This window comes from Oncorhynchus mykiss, chromosome 9, assembly GCF_057628025.1.
Source record: "Oncorhynchus mykiss isolate SJ-2025 chromosome 9, ASM5762802v1, whole genome shotgun sequence".
Lineage (NCBI taxonomy): Eukaryota > Metazoa > Chordata > Actinopteri > Salmoniformes > Salmonidae > Oncorhynchus > Oncorhynchus mykiss.
The window spans coordinates 33,422,132-33,432,401 of NC_143030.1; the positions used below are offsets into that span (position 1 = coordinate 33,422,132).

General features: G+C 39.7%; 1 long non-coding RNA gene across 1 annotated transcript; it reads left to right on the forward strand.

The window, feature by feature from the left end:
- Positions 1 to 1,604: 1,604 nt before the first annotated feature.
- LOC110531891 (uncharacterized) lies at positions 1,605 to 7,205 on the forward strand. Its single transcript, XR_002474771.3, has 3 exons — positions 1,605 to 2,169; positions 2,523 to 2,655; positions 3,340 to 7,205. It is a non-coding gene; the product is annotated as an uncharacterized LOC110531891 (long non-coding RNA).
- Positions 7,206 to 10,270: the final 3,065 nt, after the last annotated feature.

Here is a 10,270-nt window from a genome sequence, read left to right on the forward strand (position 1 = left end):
TTCATTGAAAAGGGGTTAAACACTGTTTCCCATGCTTGTTCAATGAACCATGAACAATTAATGAACATTCACCTGTGGAATGGTCGTTAAGATACTAACTGCTTACAGACGGGGGAGGCATGACTATTAATTGTTTATGGTTCATTGAACATGCATGGGAAACAGTGTTTAAAAACTTTACAATGAAGATCTGTGAAGTTATTTGGATTTTTCGAATTATCTTTGAAAGATAGGGTCCTGAAAAAGGGATGTTTTTTTTTTGCTGAGTTTATATACACACCATCATGACAAAGGGAAAACACATTTTAAAAATGTTTTGGCAAATGTTTTAAAACTGAAATACAGAAAGATCTAATTTACATAATATTCACACCTCTGGGTCAATACTTTGTAGAAGCACTTTTTTAGCGATTACAGCTGAGAGTCTTTCTGTGGAGAGTCTCTTAGAGCTTTCCAGACCTGGATTGTGCAACGTTTGCCTGATATTCTTTTCTAAATTCTTCAAGCTCTGTCAAATTGGTTGTACGTTTTCCTCTAGAATTTTGCCTTTACTTAGCTCCATTCTGTTTCTTTTTTATCCTGAATAACCCAGTGTTTAACGATTACAAGCATACCCATAATATGACGCAGCCACCACTATGCTTGAAATATGGAGAGTGGTACTCAGTAATGTGTTGTATTGGATTTGCCCCAAACTTAACACTTTGTAGGACAAATAGTGAATTGCTTTGCCACATTCTTTGTAGTATTATTAAGGCTTCCTTTTCACTCTGTCAATTAGGTTAGTATTGTGGAGTAACTACAATGTTTTTGATCCATCCTCCATTTTCTCCTATCAAAGCCATTAAACTCTGTGACTGTTTTAAGGTCACCTTTGGCCTCATGGTGAAATCCCCGTGCGGACACCTGTATCTTTGTAGTGACTGGGTGTATTGGGTGTACTGGGTACCTTACAGATAATTGTATTTGTGAGGTATTTGTGAGGTACAGAGATGAGGTAGACATAAAAAATAAATAATGTTAAACACGTATTGCTCACAGAGTGAGTCCATGCAAGTTATTATGTGAGTTGTTAAGCACATTTTTCCTCCTGAACTTTTTTTTTTTTACTTAACTAGGCAAGTCAGTTGAGAACAAATTCTTATTTACAATGACAGCCTACCGGAGAACAGTGGGTTAACTGCCTTGTTGAGGGGCAGAACGTCAGATGTTCACCTTGTCAGCTCAGGGATTCAATCCAGCAACCATTCGGTTACTGGCCCAATGCTCTAACCACTAGGCTACCTGCAAAAGGGTTGCATACTTATTGAATCAAAACTTTCATTTTTATTAATTTGTTTAAAAAAAGACCAAAACATAATTTTACTTGTTCATTATGGGTAATGTGTGTAGGCCAGTATAAACAAATCTCAATTCAATCCATTTTCAGTTCAGGTTGTATCACAACAAAAAGTCAAGGGGTATGAATACTTTCAGAAGGCACTAATATGTTATTAACAATTCTCATAAAAAATCGATAATTTTCTCACTGCTGTACACGCAAATACGACAGTTTCTGCATCTCACCGGTAGAAACCGGCCATCTACATTTCCTGGTTGTAAGCAAACCGCAATATCCAGAATTCATAGCGATTTCAGGACATAGTTAGTATTGCCCGTGAAGGTGAAAATGTATGTTTTTGCCAGCACTTTCAACCAGAGGATTTAGAAACTGATGCCAGGTCACCGAACGTTGAAAAGTCATGCTAATCCATCGATTTTCCCCTTCACTTCAAAGAGGAAGGCATCCATCAGCCAACATAAGTGCAGCAGAAAATAAATCGAGCTGAGGTAACGTAGCTAACGTTACGTACCTAACTAGCTAGTGAACTACATCTGTTTATGTAAACCAAAATAGAGCTCACTAGCTTTCATAATATGCTTGCTGACATTCCAGAGCAAATCAATGTAATTAGCCAGCTGCTATCTTGCGATGTGATTTTTAAGTTCGCAAGCTAACGTTAGCTTTGTTAGGTTACATTAGCTGCAGCCTACCGGACCGTATCTAACCAATATCTAGCTAGCTAACTAACTACCGCAGAGGCAAAGGTGGCTATGAGTTCTATTTAGAGTCCGATTCAATCAACATCTGCAGCAGCATCAACATCAAGCTCAGCACCAGGAACTAGTGTAAGTCATCTTTCTAAATCTCCCATGATTATATGATTAACAAATACAAATACAGGAGCTAAGCATAAACATGGTCCTTGTTGTTGTATTTACAAGTAGGCTACAACTTCTGCTGTAGTTTTCTCTGTATTATGGAGGATTAGTTGATTGTTCATGCATAAAATGAGGTATTAGCAAGGAGGGGATGGTTTGGGTGACTGACTAATGTCTGTTAGATGTGGGTACTGTGTGTGAAGGTTAGTATGCATGATCTATAGACATGAGGTGGATGTAGTACCTTGTTTGAGTGTGTATTGATGGGGACAGAGTAGTCAAATATTGGCTAATCACTGACTAATTACTGTGTCCTACAGACTAATCCTGCTGCTGATGATGACAACCTCTCCACCAGCTTTAACAGTAGACCCATTGGATGAAAGCTTTCAGCTGGGAACAAGCTCAAGCTCAACATAATCTGACTCGGAAACAAGCCGGGGACAGCCAAAGGTATTTATGAAAGCACAATACCCTATTGAGAAAACAAAATCACCAATACAATAAAATGTCTACAAGCTCCTCAAACTTTTCACACCCTTGCAGATATTTGGCATGGAGGCATATAGTAGAGTATACTTTTTTAGCCTGTTCTCTCTATTGTTGACAGTACTTGTCTACTCAACAGCACAACTGTAGGTGCTCATACACAACAATACAGAACTATACTGTCAAGACCCCTCAAACTTTTCACATTGTTGCTAACAGCCCATCTCAATGTCCCATTATTGACTCTGAGTGTAACAAAACACACACCTCAGTCTACTGTACCCGTTTTTGTTTGCAGATGAACATGGTATCGCGATACTCGTCAGTGACATGGCAAGGAAACAAAACACAAAGCGGATTTAACTTCTTTAGGAAAACAGCCCTATTGTTGGAAACATTATGTTGTCACCCAGAGTCATATGTATTTATTTTCCAAGCTAAAGCACACAATGTTTTACATACAGCAGGTTTTTAAAGGAACAAATAGTTTAGTTAAAACACGGCCTGCTTCGTGTTTTAATTTTTGCCATGGAAAAAATATTGCAATACTGGTATCGTCATAGCAAAAGTTTCTTGTATGGTTACACATCCTCGTGATCAGTCTTCATGTTTTACACATCCACATGATCAGTCTACGTTTCTTTCCAGGAGACTTGCAGTACAAACAAATCTTCTGCAAGAGGTGGGTAGTTAAGAAGGTGTACGAGCCCAGAACCCACTACTTCAGGGAGAGACTTGTCCACCTGACTGTGGAGCAAAGAAAGGACCAGAGAGTTGTCTACAAGGAGCCAGAGTCACAGCTCCCCAAACTCAACATCCCTGCCAACATCGCCACAGCGCCAGAGCCTGCTAAACCCGCTGCCATGACCCAACACAAGACAAGGTTCACCAGCTGAAGAACATTCTGGAACATTAAACCAACACAACATCCCTATTCAGTTAGACTGATGTTGTAGTATAATATAGAATACCTAGTATGCTCACAACGACATTGTGGTAAAGATATTGTTAGCTCTTGTACATATGTTTAACAAGTCAGACACAAAGGATTTACTTCAGAGAGGATTTACCCTCATCCACAGAATTCACAAGAGAAAGAGTGGGTAATCTGCCTTTACCGTCGGTCCTATTAGCCAACGTTCAATCATTGGATAATAAATAGACAAACTATGATCCCGTATATTCTACCAACGGGACATTAAAACATGTAATATCTTATGTTTCACTGAGTCATGGCTGAACGACTACATGAATAACATACAGCTGGCGGGTTTTAAGCTGTATCGGCAGAATAGGACAGCCGCCGTGTCGGGTGGCGATCTATGTATATTTGTAAACAACAGCTGGTGCACGAAATCTAATGAAGGAGATAGCTTGTGGTGAGATATTGTGTAGCTAAAGGTAATCCGTCAGCCTATTAATTAGGAAAATATAAAAAATGGCCTATTACCTGGCTATTCAAAATACAAATGGAATTTAATTTTAGAATAACTCCATTAGCCGCTCTGCACAATCAATGAACCAACAGCGTTGCCTAGACCAGTGGTTCCCAAACTGTGGAACATGCCCCCTAGGGGGGGTGCGATGGGTCAGCAAGGGGGGCCCAGGGGTCCCGCACCTCACAAATGGAAAAAATATATATAATAATGGAACACAGTCCAGCTTTGAACTTTTTCTTGAAAGTCGTAATAGTCAAATGCACAAGGAGCAAATTTGAAATTGTTTAGCGTAACATCAGTTCCTCTTGTCATGTTAGTCATTGCATACCTTAGTGCTATTTCTAACTTTTCATAAATCAACTTGCCCATGTCAGCTAATGTTTTCTTATCTAGGTTTTTAGCCCATAGATATTGTAATTTTTTTGTCACTCATTTATGTCTATTTATTTTTTGTATTTTACCCCCCTCTTTGTCCCCAATTTTGATCTTGTCTCATTGCTGCAATTCCCCAACGGGCTCGGGAGGCGACGGTCGAGTGATGCGTCCCCCGAAACCACGCTTCTTAGCACCCGCCTGCTTGATCAAGAAGCCAGCCGCACCAATGTTTCGGAGGAAGCGCCATTCAACTGACGTCCTAGTCAGCCTGCAGGCACCCGGCCAGCCACAAGGAGTCACTAGAACGCGATGAGCCAAGTAAAGCGCCTCCCGGCAAACCGTCGCCTAACCCGGATGACACTGGGCCAATTGTGCGCCGCCCTATCGGACTCCCGATCACAGCCGGTTGTGATACAGCCCGAGATCTAACCCGGGTCTGTAGTGATGCCTCTAATACTGTGATGCAGTGTCTTAGACCACTGCACCACTCGGGTGGCCAGGCATTCATTTTTTAGTCACTCAAATTACACAAGAAGCATTAGTCATGGCAAAATGTATAGTATTGCAAGACAATGTGCTTTTAAACTGCAAAATGTGCTTTGCACCACATGACAAATTGTGTGTAATTGCAGGAAATAAAATTGCTAAATTCTCTCCACCAACAAGAGGGGTGTGAACAGATTGTGTCATAAACAGTGCTCTTGCCCATAGAAAAAGATGTGGTGCATGCGTGCAGGGGGGGCGCGGGATGTTCTCCAAGTTTGTGAACCCCTGGCCTAGACCAGGGATGGGCAACTTTGATGGGGGTGGGAGCCACAAAAACGGAACTCATCATAAGGGGCCGCAGTGGCTCATGGGGCTGCATACCCACATCCATACCTCCAATTTAATTTAATTTTTGTGAAATTTGTCCGTGGGCCTACAAAAGGGAGGACTCGGACCGCCAGTTGCCCATCCCTTACCTACCTATAAGTTCTCTCCCAAACTCATGGATAGAACCTTTGGAGAGTAGCATAAGGTAACCAGCCCATCCAGTGTGTGTAATAATACAGTCCACACTCAAAGGTGATTCATAAAATTCATTTAATTTAGGAGTATAGGCCAAACCAATAATGTACCAAATACATTTAAATCATTAAAAAAAATCTGCATTGAGTATAATGTGGTAGGCTATGTATTTTATAATGGCACAATTATTATTTTAATTCTATTTTTTTTCTGTCTCGGGCTCATATAAATCCCTATGCATATGGGTTTTTTGAATTAATCATCACCTTCGAATGCACTTTCGTTATTTTATGTTTTCCAACCTGTTATTGAACTTCTTTCTTCAAATTGATCAATGAGAGTGAGTTGAGCTTTAAAAGCATGATACTGTTTTGATGACAAGTGTTTGATGTGATTTTCAATTGTATTTGATTTGATGTCAGAGTGGTTAGAGGGACAAAATACGTGACAAATGTGCTTATCCTCCCACAGACTTTAGACCATGCGTATGCACTGTTTCTAGTGGTTGAAGTATTGCATTGCAAGAAAGCAAAAGCCTAGTAGTAGCCTTGTGCAAATGGGGAATATATGATTACTCCCTTATTCATAACAAAAAAACTGGTATAAATATAAGATGCAATCATTTGCGTTAGTGAGAACATAACTTCATAAACTGACTATCCTACCGATCCTTGATTTCGGCGATGTCATTTACAAAATAGCTTCCAACACTCTACTCAGCGAATTGGATGTTGTCTATCACAATGCCATCCGTTTTGTCACCAAATCCCCATATACTACCCACCACTGCGACCTGTATGCTCTCGTTGGCTGGTCCTCGCTACATATTTGTCGCCAAACCCACAGGCTCCAAGTCATCTATAAGTCTTTGCTAGGTAAAGCTCCGTATTATCTCAGCTCACTGGTCACCATAGCAACACCCACCTGTAACACGCGCTCCAGCAGGTGTATTTCATTGGTCATCCCCAAAGCCACCTACTTTGGCCGCCTTTCCTTACAGTTCTCTGCTGCCAATGACTGGAACGAATTGCAAAAATCACTGAAGTTGGAGACTTATATCTCCCTTACTAACCTTAAAGCATCAGCTGTCAGAGCAGCTTACCGATCGCTGCAGCTGTACACAGCACATCTGTAAATAGCCCATCCAAGCAAATACCTACCTCATCCCATATTTGTTTTTGTTTTTCTGCTCTTATGCACACCAGTATTTCTACTTGCACATCCTCATCTGCACATCTATCACTCCAGTGTTAATTGCTAATTTGTAAATACTTTGCCAGTCTTTGCTAGGCCTATTTATTGCCTTACCTCCTTACTTAATTAACCTCTTGCCACGAGCAATCCCGGATCCGCGATCGTAATCATAGCCTCAAACGAATTAGCATAACGCAGCGGACATAAATACCCCTAGAAACTACATATTTTCCACCATAATTTGCAAATAAATTCATAAAAAATCCTACAATGTGATTTTCTGGATTTTTTTTCTCATTTTGTCTGTCATAGTTGAAGTGTACCTATGATGAAAATTACATACTTTATATACTTTTTTGCCCCACTGTATAACATATTTTTCAATTTAAACACTTGTTTTGTTGCTTCATGATTCCATGTGTGTTATTTCATAGTTTTGATGTCTTCACTATTATTCTACAGTGTAGAAAATAGTAAAAATAAAGAAAAACCCTTGAATGAGTGTGTCTTAACTTTTGTCTGGTACCGTAGATCATAACCATTGCATAATACATTCCTCTGCTTTTATGGCCATGATGAGTTCCCGAAGTAGACATACAACAAATTACCCATTAGCATCTCTCATTTAATTGGGCCAATTAGATAGGCTATTATAATTTAAAGGTTTTCTAAAGTAGGCTCGTGTGGCCTACCACTTCGCGGCTGAGCCGTTGTTGCTATTAGAAGTTTCCGCTTCACAATACCATCACTTACAGTTGACCAGGGCAGTTCTAGCAGGCCAGAAATTTGCCAAACTGACTTGTTGGAAAGGTGGCATCCTATGACGCTGCCATGTTGAAAGTCACTGAGCTCTTCAGTAAGACCATTCTACTGTTTGTCTATGGAGGTTGCATAGCTGTGTTCTCAATTGTATACACCTGTCAGTAACAGGTGTGGCTGAAATAGCCAAATCCACTAATTTGAAGGGGTGTCCACATACTTTTGTGTATATAGTGTATATATGGCGTGTGCCAAGTTTATAAATCTCAATATTTTTGTGTGTGCACAGCCTTTTCAGAAATGGGGCACACAGATATTTAGTGTAAAATGTATGCAAGGGTAATAAATTATGCCCCTGGCCATTAGCGGATGGTCATTAGTGAGTTGGGTACTACCAGTGCATGTCCAGAGTCCATTAGAGGAGATTACCATGACTCAGCGGTCATGTGGGATTTTACTGCGGTCATGAGTCATGACTGCCGGTGTCTCTGTAAAATGTCACCGCAACGGCCCTAGGTGTTCCTAATGTTTTGTACACTCAGTGTAATGGGGTTTTATATAATATTTTTTATTGACAAGTGACTAAATGATTCCGGCAAGTAAACATGTTTCAATAAAACAGATTAGTCTCAATATAGAAAATAAGTAGACATGGCTTGTATTCAAGACAAAGTTTATTTGCTCTGTCGACCCATGTGAGTTTGCATAGCGGTATGCAGGAACAGTTGTGGCAATGTACGACATAAACTCAGCAGAAAAAGAAACGTCCCTTTTTCAGGACCCTGTCTTTCAAGGATAATTCGTAAAAATCCGAATAACTTCACAGATCTTCATTGTAAAGGGTTTAACTTCTTGAATGTAGGGGTCAGGATTTTTGTTTTTGGCTAAAAAACGTACCCATTTTAAACTGCCTATTTCTCAGGCCCAGAAACTAGAATATGCAATATGCAAAACACTCTAAAGTTTCCAAAACTGTGAGTATAACAGAACTGATATTGCAGGCGAAAACCTGAGGAAAATCAAACCAGGAAGTGCTGTTTTTCCTGAAAGCTCTCTGTTCCGTTGGATACCTTACCTCAATTTAAAGGGACATCAACCAGATTCCTTTTCCTATGGCTTCCTCAAGGTGTCAACAGTCTGTAGACATAGTTTCAGGCTTTTATTTTGAAAAATGAGCGAGAAAGATAACATCGCGTCAGTGGATAGCTGGTTGTTCGAAGAGTTTTGCTTGCGCAACAGAGTGGGACAGCGATTTTCCTATTGAAAAAGCGACAGTCCCGGTTGATATATTATCAATTATATATTTAAAAAACAACCTGATGATTGATTATAAAAAACGTTTGACATGTTTCTGTGGACATTACGGATACTATTTGGAATTTTCGTCTGCGATGTCGTGACCGCTCGAGCCTGTGGATTTCTGAACATAACGCGCCAAACAAATTGAGGTATTTTGGATCTAAAAATTATCTTTATGGAACTAAAGGAACATTTATTGTGTAACTGGGAGTCTCGTGAGTGCAAACATCCGAAAATCATCAAAGGTAAGCGATTTAATCTATTGCTTTTGTGACCAATCTACTTGGCTGCTAGTGTTTGTAATATTTTTTCTACTGAGAGAGATGTTCTTACATAAACGCTTGTGATGCGTTTGCCAAAAAGCTGTATTGAAATCTGACACATGCCAGGTGGATTAACAACAAGCTAAGCTGTGTTTTGCTATATTCCACTTGTGTTTTCATGAAAATTAAATATTTTAAGTAATATTAATTTGTATTTGCCGCGCATCATGTTGAAAATGATCCCGCTAAAGGGATGGGTGCGTCAAGAAGTTAACTTGAGACGCAGATGTCTCAACTAGACGCCTGGAAATGCAAATGCGCTACGCTAAATGCTAAATGTACTCGTTAAAACTCAAACGTTCATTAAAACACACATGCAGGGTATTGAATTAAAGCTACACTCGTTGTGAATCTAGCCAACAAGTCAGATTTTTAAAATGCTTTTCGGCGAAAGCATGAGAAGCTATTATCTGATAGCATGCAACACCCCGAAATACCTGAAGACGACGTAAACAAAATAATTAGCGTAGCCGGCGCTAAACAAATAGCAGAAATAAAATATAAAACATTCATTACCTTTGACGAGCTTCTTTGTTGGCACTCCTATATGCCCCATAAACATCACTATTGGGTCTTTTTTTCGATTAAATCGGTCCATATATACCCAAAATATCCATCTATGGAAACTGTGTGATTCAGAAAAAAACACAGTTTCAAAACGCAGCGTAATTTTTTAAAATTAAAAAAGTTGACGATAAACGTTCACAAAACATTTCGAAATACTTTTTGTAATCCAATTTTAGGTATTAGTAAACGTTAATAATCTATCAAATTGAACACGGGGCGATGTGTATTCAATAGCTCCACGTCTTCAAATCATGTTTGGGAAATCTCTCTTCCAAGACGTCCTGTCGGAGACCGGATGGAATGGAATCTCTCTCCTTTGTTTGACCAAGAAATAACTCCCAGGAAATTGACAAGACTGGCGACATCGTGTGGAAGCTGTCGGCCCCATTTAATTTGGTGTCCCTTAAACAATACATGCAAGTGGCGCATGGATATTTTTTTCAGTTTTCAGTGACCAGTTTTTCTTGCGCTTTTCGATTAAACACACGCTCTGTTATAGTCACAGCCGTGATTTAACCAGTTTTAGAAACTTCAGAGGGTTTTCTATCCACACATACTAATCATATGCATATACTATATTCCTGGCATGAGTAGCAGGATGCTGAAATGTTGCGC